Source organism: Protopterus annectens, chromosome 4.part0 (assembly GCF_019279795.1).
Source record: "Protopterus annectens isolate FY-2018-M chromosome 4.part0, PAN1.0, whole genome shotgun sequence".
Taxonomy (NCBI): Eukaryota; Metazoa; Chordata; order Ceratodontiformes; family Protopteridae; genus Protopterus; species Protopterus annectens.
In genome coordinates, this window is record NC_056733.1 from 1,210,213,420 (window position 1) to 1,210,226,503 (window position 13,084).

Genomic DNA, 13,084 nt, shown 5'->3' on the forward strand with positions numbered 1-13,084 from the left:
AGTCATGTTGTACAGCCAATTGGACTGAATCAAGTATGTCAAGAAGACACAAAGGTCAAGTGGAGAGCTATATAAGGGACATTTTTGTTGTGGGATGGGTGCCTAGTTTATTGATTTTATTTAAAAAAGAGAGGAATGTTTGTGAAGGAACATAGGTATATATATCAGAGTCAGGTAAGTAAGGTAGGTATGGAAGTGGTTGCAGACAAACAGGACAAACAAAAGAGAGACACAGGAATGGTGAGGGACACAAAAGGTTGGGGGACACCATGATTGGGGGATAGTGAGGGAACATCAGAGCCCCATGCCTGTCAAGCAAGGGGACAGTGAGAATCTAGTTGTCACCCTCAGAACTGTTCTCACTGTCTGCTTCCTCAGCTTCCTGTTGGAGTAATTGATGTTTTTATTTATTTTATTTTATTTTTTTGTATCCCATCAAGCATCTTCTCCATATGGCTGAAGTGTGCACCAATGTTGTATTCTATGACCTCAGGCACCATACCTGGCAGCTTCGGGCAGGTGATGAAATCCCCACCTCATCCAACACTCCCTAAGGGTACCACTGCATCAGCTGCCAGGGTAATGCTACCTGATGCTGAGGGCCCAGGTAATGCAGGGGCTGCAGAGGCAGTACTGTCAGGTTGGGTCTGAAATGTGCTAGGCTTTGGTGTGGCAGACAGTGGATGGGTAGCAAGCTGAGCCACACTGGTTGGCCTACCTCCCTGTGCTGGAAATCATTTTGTTGGTTGTCAGAAAATTATGACATCAGAATGGTGTGATCACACAAAAAAAAAGAGAGATAAGGAGTAGGGTAAGAGAAAAAAAAGATAATTAGAACATCATATGTCACATACAATAAATTACTACAATACAAATATATTTTAACTTTGACATTAGCTATACTTTTTGAAAATCCGAAATAGGACTGCAAATTGTTCCAAATAATCTTTGCAATATGCATATCTTGCACATATGCTTTTAAGAATAATATAGTTTAAGTTAACAACATGGCATTTATGCCAACTTTGTTGAAATTAATATTTAATTTTTTTTATTTAGTATGTATTTGTTTCTTGTAGGATATGAACCTACATCTGAATACACTATTACAATTGATTCCTACAGTTACCTTGAGCTACAGAATGAAGCATACATGCTTGATATTAATATATGCATGCTTAATTTGCTACTAATGTATGGAATAGCAATACATTTAGATAAATAATTGTTAAATTGTGCTGCATATATACCCCTTGCCTTTCTCAGTCTTTCTAAGCATTCAGGTTGAGCCTCCCTGTTCACTGAAGTTTCCTGGGTAGCTGTAAAATAAAGAGGAGAGAAAAAGAGAAAAGCATTATGCATATCAGTCTTGGCTATCTCCAACTTTATATATAATTTAAATTATTTTTTTTCTGTATAATTACACAGCTGTGGGATGTCAGCAGTCCTAAACTCATCCAGCCACTGTTTGAATTGTTCTTGCATGTATCTTTTCAGGTCATTGTAATGGTGCCTGCATTGCTCTCCAGTGCATGGAATGCCAGTCACACTAGGGATAGCTTTGGCTAGAATTTTTCAAGCCTCCAATTTATATTGAGACCCGTATAACCCCCCCCCCCCCCCCGGAAAAGCCTACATCTGTGATGCTTGATGAGAAGTGCAATGAATATTGTGGACTCCTTTGTACCCCATCTTTGAGCCCTAAATTGGGAGCCTTCCTTCCTTCCTTGCTCTTGCCATGTCTACACATCCAGCAACAGTCAAAGTGTTTTCCTGTCAATTCATGATATTGAATTTTGCAGCTAGTGCATAAACTCACACAACCATGCCAACCACTTTTGGGTGATGTTAAGCAGAGACAGTATTGCCAAACAGAGAAGAAGGCTTTTTATAAAATAAGTGGGGTAATGTGACAGTTAATTTATGGCTTGTCTGCGCTATACCTGTTAGATGACTTGACTTTTAAGACGTATTGGGGAGTATAAATTTTATGACTTGACACATTTCTTGTGTTGCTTTACAAACTGATAAAAGTAATTTCTACAATGTGGCATTCCAATCTATGTAAAATAGAGGATACATATTCTTCCACATAGGTGTTTTTTTTCCTCCTTGCTACAGAAGAAGTGTTTGTCAAGCATGTTCATTAATAATATAGACACATTATAGATTAACTGGTTAACCAAGTATGTGTGTGATCTGACAAGGTCCTGGTTTATGCATTCTCATGTGTGATGCCGGAGTAATATCTGACAACAGAGTTAAAATGCATATACTTGTATTACTTGCAGGAAAGATTTCTGAGTTCTGGGTCAAACCACACAATACATTTAGTTTTTCAGCTAAACTTGTGTTATGTGAGTTGTGTATATGAATAGCAATAAAGAAAATTTTAACTACAGAAACATAATTGTCAGGATAACCCAGTCACATATATGATTCACATGATATCCACTGTTATACATAGTTATTGTTATGTATAATTGTCTTTATATTGTTAATTTTTATTAAAAATCGAGTGGAACGGCACTAATAAAAATTAGGGTATGCTAGATTACAACTGTGGCTCACCTGTATTGTGGTCATGAATTTATAACAGTTGCTGCAGGAAATGCTGGGCAGCAGGTGTATTTTTAAACTCATTGCTGTCCAAGTGCTCATTGCCAGAGAGGATGTGTTTGTCAGACATGCTCATTAGTTATATAGACATATTTAAGAGATGAGTGGCTAATCATGTATGTGTGTGACATGACATTTTGGAAAAAAATTGTTAATTGCAGAACAATAATTGTACTGATACCCACAGTTAGACATATAATATATACAATATCATATGTGTGCTCAATCCATTTTTATGTATAATTAGTTTTATATTATTTTTATATAAATTACATTAGAACAGCATTAATAAAACTGGGAGCTTCCTGGATTAGAACTCTGGTTCACCTGTATTGTGGACATTAACTTACACCTCTTGCCATAGGGAGAGCTAGGCAGCAGGTGTATTTTATACACTCATTACTGTGTATATGTGCTGACTACCACACAACGCCACTTAGCATGTTTGTGCGATGGAAGGCCACACATGTAACAGTGTATCTTTTTTTTAAATTGACAATGTCTCTTTATTGTCTGCTGTTGTTGGGGAACTGCAGGTGTTGTGTATGCATGCTGACTGCAGTGGAATGCCACTTGGTGTGTTTGCATGATAGAAGGCAAAAGATGTAACAATGTATATTTTTTGAAAGTTACAATGTTTCATTTTTGTCTGTGGCATTATGCCATGTTTGTGCAAAGGTGAACAACACACAAACAAGACAGACAATGACCAACTTGCATTATTATTTTAAAAATGTTTATTATTTATTTATTTATTTATATTTGTTGACTGGGAGTGTCCGACTGGACGTAGGTCCATTTTCAGTGGAGGCCCGGGGAGAAAAGCTCCACAGTTAAAATAAACAGACAGTAGTTACATTGGATTACGTAGCGATTAACAATTTACATAGCAATTACTTACAACATATTTACAGATGAAGAACATAGTACATCAGTAGACAACTAGAATCTTTATCTGTGAAGTACATAACAGACATTAACAAATGTTACAATAAGAAGTTCCTGCTGTATAATAAGTACTAGGCTTATGAGCATCTGAGCTTGCTATAATCAAGGTAGTTAGTGGAGTGGAAAGAAAGGTAGTGGTTGGATGGGGTGGGTGATATTAGAGTGGGAGTTGCAAGGACATAGCCAGCATGTTTTTAGGTGCGCTTTTAGTAAAGTTTTGAAGTGGGTGCATGATGGTATGGAGGTAATTGTGGGTGGGAGGGAGTTCCATAATTTGGCTATGGTGCAAGAGAATAGTGCTTCACCAGCAGAGTTATTGGCTTTAGTGATCTGAAAGTGATTTTTCTTGCTGGATCTTAGTGGTCTGGTGGTGCGATAGGGTTGGAGTAGATTCTGGAGGGATGGGACATTTAGTGGATGGTTTACTAGTTTCTGGGCGAGTGAGAGTTGATACCATTGATGGAGGTGAGGGAGTTCAAGCCAGCCCAGTTCAGCAAGTGAGAGACAGTGGTGACTACGGTAGGATGCCCCTGTGGCGAATTTGGCGATTTTGTTGTAGCAGGTCTCTAGCTTGTTTAGATCGCATTGCCTTAGGTTGGTATATATTGGAGAAGCATAAAGTAGGGTGGAGATAAGGTGGGAATTTGCTATTGAAATCTTTGCTGCTTTGGTGAGAAGTTGCTTATTTCTGTATAACACTCCTAGTTTTGTGGACTTTTTTATGGTCATGGATATGTGAATGTCAAATTTTAGTTTATTGTCTATTTCCACTCCTAGCAATTTGATGTGTTCAGTTGGGTATATAGTGGTGTTGTCTTTTGCTGTGATGTTAAAGTGAGAGTTGTTTTGAGTATGTTAGGTGGGTTGGAAGATGAGTAGTTTAGTTTTGTTTGGGTTGAGTATTAATTGGGCATCGGATAACCAAGTTTCAACAGAGGAAAAGGCTTCCTGTGTGATTTTTTGCAGTTTGGGTAGGGACTGGGCTGAGCAGATGATGGCTGAGTCATCTGCGTATTGTATGAGTGTGCCATGTTTGGTGGCAGAGGCTAGATTATTGGTGAAAACAGAGAAGAGTAGGGGTCCAAGGATGGATCCTTGGGGAACTAACTTTTACCATTAACTTTTACCATTAAAAGAAAAATGTGGGACCATGATCTACATATCCTATGTGCTTTTTGCTTCATCATGTTTACCAGGTGTGCGACACACACAGTTGACTCACAGCTCTAATTTATGCTGTCCTTATCATTGCCATAGAATCCATTAAATTTATGTTATTTATATTGTTTCACCCTGTCTGCGCTAAGCCTGCACACCATGCACATATTAATAAAAAAAATTAAAAAATACATTTTAACACGTTGCAGATTTATACACAACTCTGGATTTGAACTATTATACTAATGAACATACAAATCACACTATGAGTGTCTAATCTCTCTTTGCCACCGAAACAGCTTTGCAGTAGGAAAGCAAATCGTGCATACAGTGATAAATGCATGCTGTTTAATTCCACTTAAAAGCTTGCTAAAGTTACTTCTACATTTTTTAAGTGTATCCTGGGTGTCACACCCAGTATAGGCAAGTTAGTCTGAATTGCTGTTGTGTCTTCCTTCTACCTTCCACTGATCATTTGCAGTTGCAACTCATTAGCAACTAACAGCGAGGTATGTTTAAACCTGCTACACGAAGTCAAAAATGTGGTATTCAACAATTCTAATGAGTTCACACCTCATTTGCATCATCATCATCATCATCATGCTCAGAGACCTAAATCTATACTACAAAAAGGCACCATGTAGCTAGGGAACTTGAAGGTGAGGAGACTTGTATATTTGGATAAACCAGAACATTATTATTCCTTTTGATTTAGCTGCAGAGAAAGCTTTTGGTTTTGCTAAGGTATGATTGTATTTTTCAAGTACATTCTAGATTTTGTAACATGTTACAAAGCAAATTACATATATATGCAGTAGAAAATGGAACTTTTATCTGTACGCACTTCTTATAATTTACTGTTAACATAGGCACTTTTGGCAGGCATTTATATTTCTTAGCCTGACAGACTATTAACTTTCGTCACAAGTGTTATTGTTAAAATTATTTTACCATCATCTATGTTACTGTAGGGGAATGTAATGTACCATGTCAATGACGTGTTAAGCTTCTGAGATGGCCACAGACACCTCCAGGGGACTGATGGGCACAGTGAGACGTGACTTTTCTGTTGTAAATGTATACACATTGTGAAAGCATATATACTAATTGAATTATGTGGCACTCCTTGGTTTGTACAAACCTTCATTTGTTTGTTCTTTTGAGTTTGGGGATCCACCTACCATTTGTGTGTTGCCACAACATAAGTGTGTTTCAAGTACTTTTCTCCTGAAAATTTGTAGTCACCCTGTTATTTCAGTGGGAAACAATACATTATAAAATGATACTCCTTGGTTTGAACCAAACATTGATTTGTGTGTGAGTATGATGTGGTACAACCACGCAACCTTCAATTTCAATAACTGAAATGTGTGTCTCCAGTGTTTAATGTTAAAAAATATGTGTATATAAGCAGGAATGTAGTTTGGTGATATTTATGTTGTATCCTTCTCTGTTTTATGGCACATATGATTATGGCATCCAAGCAAACAAATCCATGTAAACTCCCTTTCAGTGACTCAGAAAATGATGTCATAGTGCAAGTGTACAGGTGCCATGGTGCCTTTCTGCTTGAGAGTAGACGAGGGGATATGGCTGCCAGAATGCAGATTTGGAACTAGTTAGTGAATGATGTCAGTGCAGTAGGAGGGTTGCACCAGGACTTATGGTTAGATGCTTCATAGGGCCACTAATATGGTTTCTTCAGCCCAGAGAAGAGCATCTGCAATTGCCTGTGAGCATCTTGCTACAGAGCCCCAAGCCCCCACTGACACCAAATAAAGAATTTCTGCCCACTGTCAGAGATCTAGAGAGCTCGGGAAACTGTACACCAACATATGATTGATGTTGGTGCTGATGTGTCTGGGAGAACAACTATGTGCCAGGAGGAGCTTCCAGATAAGCTTACATATAGCAAGTTTTATATTTGCTTGTGCAGTAAAATATATAAAAGTTTAAGTAATACTTCATGTGGATTTTTTATGACCCTGTTGATAAATTAATAGACTTAATGACACTTGTTCATTACATATGAGCTGTGGGTGGACTTGTCAGCCAAGTTTCAGTTAAAAATATTCTTAACAGACATATAGGCAAATTTGTGTATTCACTGTCCCCCTGTGTTATTCCAATTGTGATGTTTAATTTGCATCCTTACCTTACTTCAGTTCTTCCAGGACCATCCTCCCATCCAAGTGTGGAGTCATCTGCTCATGGTAAGCCAAACATTTTTATTTGATTATTGATGACCATTTATCAGATTTATGCATTTATCTGTATGTGTGAGGTGGGTGTAATGAGTGTGTGCTTTGCTGTACCATCTGTGATAATGTAACCAGTGTTTGTTCATTATCATATAAATTGTTTTAAATATTTAGTGTAGTATTAATTTTGTTACTGTGTTTGCTTAGTATCACATGTGATCTTGACAGTGAAAGTATAGGACTCTTACCACCTGATACCAGAGTATCATCAGATTCTGATGGATGATAGTGGCCAAACAGAGGCAGGGAATGCAGAGGTTGAATCTGACACTACGTTTGACACTCAGCCATCCCCTCTATTTCCCTGAGACATAGTCAGTAGGCCTACACATACCTATTCCACTGAGTCCTCAGATATTGGACAGGTGGAGAGTGACACACTTGATCAGGGTAGTGTGGTTACTGTGGCTTCAGTGCCAGTTGACTCTGAACATAACTGAAGTGTGGGTGAGGTACCATGCAGAAGAGTTGTTAGGGGTGCTTGGAAAAGGCCTGCTGTCTGCCCTCCACCTGATCTTGGTGTCTCACTATGTGCCACTCAACGTATGTTTAGAGTCATCATGGAGGCACAGGCATATTCCACTAGGACCTCTGAGGACATGCTTAGGGTTGCAGATGTGGCACAGGCTGAACTGTGTGAATACGATGTGGCTGATTCAACGGATCAGGTAAATGATAGGATGGAACAGGCAGTGTCTGTGATGGAATGTTTGCTGGAAGTGGGACAGCATCCATGTGGAATTAGGTCAGCAGCATTATCTGCTGGTAGACAACGTGGCCATATCCAATCATGTTCCTGCAGTGGCACTACTTCCACTGCTCTGTCAGTGGTTGAGGTGTCCACACCCAGATGTGGTAGGCCATAGGGTCATGGTCCTCGGTGTACTAGTGAGGAGTGCTCATCCAGCAGACATCAGTCACATTCAGGGAGCAGCAGCATACCTACCCATGGGCATAGATGTACCAGCGCAGTTAGTGGCAGAGCCAGTTCTTACAGTCAGGAAAGAAGACAATGAACTGTTACCTCTATCATGCATTGCTCACACCTGTTTAACATGCCAGGATGTACAGCTAGCACAGAGCTTCTCTGTGTTCTTGAAAATACTCACACATATTTCACCTTGAGTGCCAGTACAGACACACACATAACTGGTACATAGGTCATTCGTAAAGCTTGAAGCTCATTGTCTATTGGATATTTGATAATTTACCTAAATTTATACCTGCCTGTCTTTCTTACTCACAAGCACTTGTTATCTTTTGTGTCAGTTTTGGCTCCTGCCCCCAAACATCCTGTGCAAATGATGATAACTGCACCATCTCCTTGATATTATCTTTTGGATTCAAGTATACAAAAGTCTTTGTCTGATGCACAGAGTGCATAGCTGACAGAGTGCTTAGTATATATGTTTGTGATGCTCTTTTGAAAATTGTACTGCTTTCTGACAGTTTTTTTTGTGTGTGTGTCTGATTCATGAGGCCTATTAGTTAGATAAAGAGCAAACATCTATTGACATAAGTGAGTCCTATCACATATTGATGTAATTGCTGCAAAACTCACACACCTTTTGCTTAGGTACACTAGCAAGTGTATGCTAAGATCTGTCATTCATTTGTTTTCTTAGCTATTTATTTTCCTATTCTAGGTTCGACATTTACCTTGATAGTTTGGCAGTTGTAAGTGTTTTAATTTGGGGCTACGAGTATACAGCCATTACTTACATGGGTAAGTACAGGTAAGTGTTACCTAGCATCAGTTTTACAGTATGTATGTACATATGATGAAAGTTGTACCCCCTTAGGTGGTCAGCGTGCATGCTATCCATTTCCTCTTGGCCAAGGCAAGGGCATATTGTGCATGCCTACATCTACCGACACCCACAGCAGCTAGTGGTTCAACCCCTCTGGCTCTTCACCTGTGTGTGGCTGTGGTGAGCTTGCCAGTGGTGGTGGGATATGTGTCCCTTCCCCTTGGTGTTCCTGTTGAAGCTATTTTCTCAGGATAATATTGTGAAGGATAGCACAGACAGTGAAACTTTCAGCACAAACAGTGGCAGTGTATCCTAGCACCTGAACCGTGACTTCAACAACCCACTCACTCACTCACTCTGTGTTATTTCTTGTTTGAGCATGTGCCTCATTATAACATTTTTCAATGGATGTGTGTGTGCATTTCTGATGCGCATCATCAGCCATGGATTGAGTGCATACCCTGCATCACCCAGTAAATGACTTTGTGGCATATCCTCCCTAGAAAACCTCTGGTAGAGTTGAGAGATCTGCCAAATATGGAAGTTGTGGTAACTGCTGGGGATGCCAGCACGCACATTCAGGATGATTCACTTAGCTTTACACATGACCTGGCAGTTAATGGAGTGGAAGCCCTTCCTGTTTATGTACACCATTCCCTGTTCTTCGGGTAGTGCTTTGATTTAACGTGCATGCATTCTATGATACCCAGGACTTCAGGAAAGTATGCTACAGGGTACAAATCCTACATAGTTGTAGCTCTGTTCTCAAGTGTACTGGGAAAATGTATATAGTCACTGGCATGCTGTAGCATAACATTCAGGAACTGATATAGGATCCTGGACGCTGATGCCTGTGACACCCCCAGCATAACCCCTGTTGGTCACTGGAAGGTTCCTGTAACAAATATTCTAAGCGCTCCACATACCTTAGTTTCCACAGGTATTAGTTCTCCTCGGTTTGCCATTGCTGTCACTTGAGAACGACAGAGGTTGCAGAGTTCCTGTAGTGTCTCTATATTCACCCTGTAACACTCTACTATTTCCACCTCATGCAGACCATGAAAAGTTAAATGGAGTCTACAAACCTTTCTCCTTTTCTGAGGTGTATTAGCAGCAGCGTGGACTTGGACCTGTTGCACATAATATGCAGAAGAGCAACAGCAGTCCCTAAAATTCTTTCTGTGCAGAGTAGTTTCCATGGTTGCATTCCAATAGGTTTTGGAATTCAAGGCCAAAACCTGCACTGAGGGTACATGATTGTTTTATAGTTTGTTGAACAACTCCTCCATCTTGGATTGGTTGATTAGCATACAGTTCAGCTGCTTATGCTGTAATTAACATGCCACAATGTTTACCATGTTTACTGAATACAAATCGGTGGGCTACTGTGTACACATCGCACCATAATGCTCACATGGTTTTAGCCAACCATGTAGGCTTTATTGAATCCACAGCCTGGTTTTTCACCCTGCTACCAGAGCAAGTGGTCATTTACACTAAGAGCAAGTATTTTCTAATTGGGTTCTATACATCTATATATCTATTTCTACATCTGTATCTATCTATATATCTATATCTGTGTGTATATATATGCCAGCTGTGTTCTCTATTTGATTACAGTTTTTGGTCTTTGGTGCTCCGCGTTGGGATTTGTGTTTATCATATATATATATATATATATATATATATATATATATATATATATATATATATATATATATATATAGTCTTACAGATAAATTAACAAGACACAAATTAGTCTAAAATAAAAAACTTAACTTTTGTCGAGATACTATTTTCACAAATTAGTAAATCAACATTAAAAAGAAAAAAGAAAACAGGCCACTAACTTGCAGACACAGTCAATCATAATAATGCACTCATAGCACCATTAGGAGAAAGGATATTTAGTGCCTTGTGTAGGACTAGGGTTAGAGTCAGGGATAGGTGTAGCATTAGCATACTTCAGTGTACAAACCCAAACCCTATCCCCACCACTAACTTTAACCCCAAACTGACCTATTAGTATACGAAACACTATTTCCCTGACAGTACCACTAAACAAGGCACACACACACACACACACACACACACACACACACACGATCAACCTCAGTGCTGAAACTTTTATTAGAAATGGAAGTTCAGCGTTCATGCCACTCCTACTTACTTTATATTCAATTATCAATATTTTGACTATTTTTGCCTTTGACAATGTGAATGTTTGACCAATTCTGTGACTTAAAAAATCCATTAACAATTGTTACGTTTCTCTCTCTCTCTGTCTCTATACACACACACACACACACACACACACACACACACACACACACACACACACACACATATATATATATATATATATATATATATATATATATATTTTTTTTTTTTTAATATATATATTTTTTTGCTATATCCTCTCACATTGCATCAGTAAGCTATTGTGTTTCAGAAAAACTGAAACCTAATGGCATATCAGTATTATAAGGAAAAATAATTTCTGACTTGGCTCATGAAGCAGATGGATGGAGCTTTGACTCTGAACTTGGGAACTCGGGTTCAATATTGTATCAGTACATGGCTGGTGGATAGGGAAGTGTTAGAATTTTTGCCTCATTACCTACATTGGGGGGTGGGGGGGTTGGGAGAGGATGGGTTTTACAGCCAAGGACTCACAATAATTACTGGAGGCTAATGACACTAGCGTAGAGGTGTTTGTATATGGGATAATAGGGCATACCAAAAATTCCCTCCACTTCCTGCCTCTGTGGCATGGAGGGATAAAGCCCTGACTGCTTCCCAGTCAACTTGAAATTAATTAGTGGCTTGTGAAGCTGGAACAGTCAGGAAGGAGTGGATGACAGATGCATGATTTGCATGAGTAGTGGCTCTTCTCCCTGTGATGACCAGGAACTCCAGGGGGTGTAGAATAGGCTGCTTCCCGAACGTCAGGCCACAGCATGTGAAGGACATGGGCAAGTTTGCCCAAGCCAAACTGGTATCCTCATTAGAGGTGTATCAAGGAATAAGCATGCCTCCATTTTGGGGGCATAGTTGGTCTCTCTGCAGTAACAAGGGGTTCATATCATCACTATAGAGTGGAGTTAGGTTACAGTCACAAAATGCCCTAATGGCTGCCAGAAAATTAGCTCTGCAATTGACTCTTACCTCACAGAAAATTAATAAGCTGGGAACTCATCTCATGAAGAACCAATGGGCTAATTGCTTGCTGGGTGCTTAAGGGTCAGTAGGCAGGGGGGAGCAAGCAATACAATGTAAAAAAATGCTTTCCACTTCTGTCAGTATGGTGGCAAACTGAGATAGCCTGATCTGTTTGTACCCTTCTGCCAGCTATTTATAAAAATTCCTGGCATCAGTGCTTCAGTGTTTCATCTCTTATACTGAGTCCAGATTTTTTTAAGAATGAGCATAGCAGCTGCTCCACAAGGTAGTAGCCTTCAACATGAGGCATTATAGCAGTGTGCACCTACATCAGCTGCTTGTCCAGAAACATCTCTAACAAATTAGGAATACAACCAAGACTGCAAACTGTGAAAAAAAGTGACTGATATAATTTAACCCAGTAATAAAGTAAAAGAGCTTGGTAAGGAAGTACTTTTCTTGTTTTACCTTCCGCAGGCAGTATATAGCATCTCATTGACTGAAACGGTTTTAATTATTTAAAACAGGCTTGCAGGCCCTCTCACCACAGTTAATTAGTAATGAGAAAGCATTTGTCTTGGTTACTTTATTCTTCCCTTGAGTACAGACTGTAAAGAGTTATAATAAAGGTATGCCAAAGGGAAGGGGGAGATACAATGTCAGTAGATATTTACCTGAGATTAACAATAGTCTAAGCAGAATTTCTGAGCTAATAATTTTTAATTCAGGTGTTACCTGACACTGAATACTGTTCAACTAATTCTGAAATCAAACAAATAGCTAACTGCTGGTGGTGCTTAATCTGATTCTGAAATGCAATGTTGCTAAAAGATATAGATGAGAATTATGAAAAAAGGAACTGATCTTAGTGCAGGTATTGGTAGCACAAAAGCATTTTGCACCAAGGCACAGCTTGGCAACTTTCAGTCATGCTGATCATACACACTGTAACAGTTGTTGTTAATGTAGGCATGTGTTTACTAACTGTCAGCTAGCTGGCATGGGAATAGCCAGAAAGAAGGTATCCTTCACTGTTACAGTTGTTTTATTTACTTCTTTATGGTACTTACACCAGTTATATACTGTGAAGCTGCAGCATGCAAATCTGTGTACTATCTGTAATGCATGTTGAAATGCAATGCCTTTCACACTTAAATTGTTGAAAGCTAGTAAATCATTAAA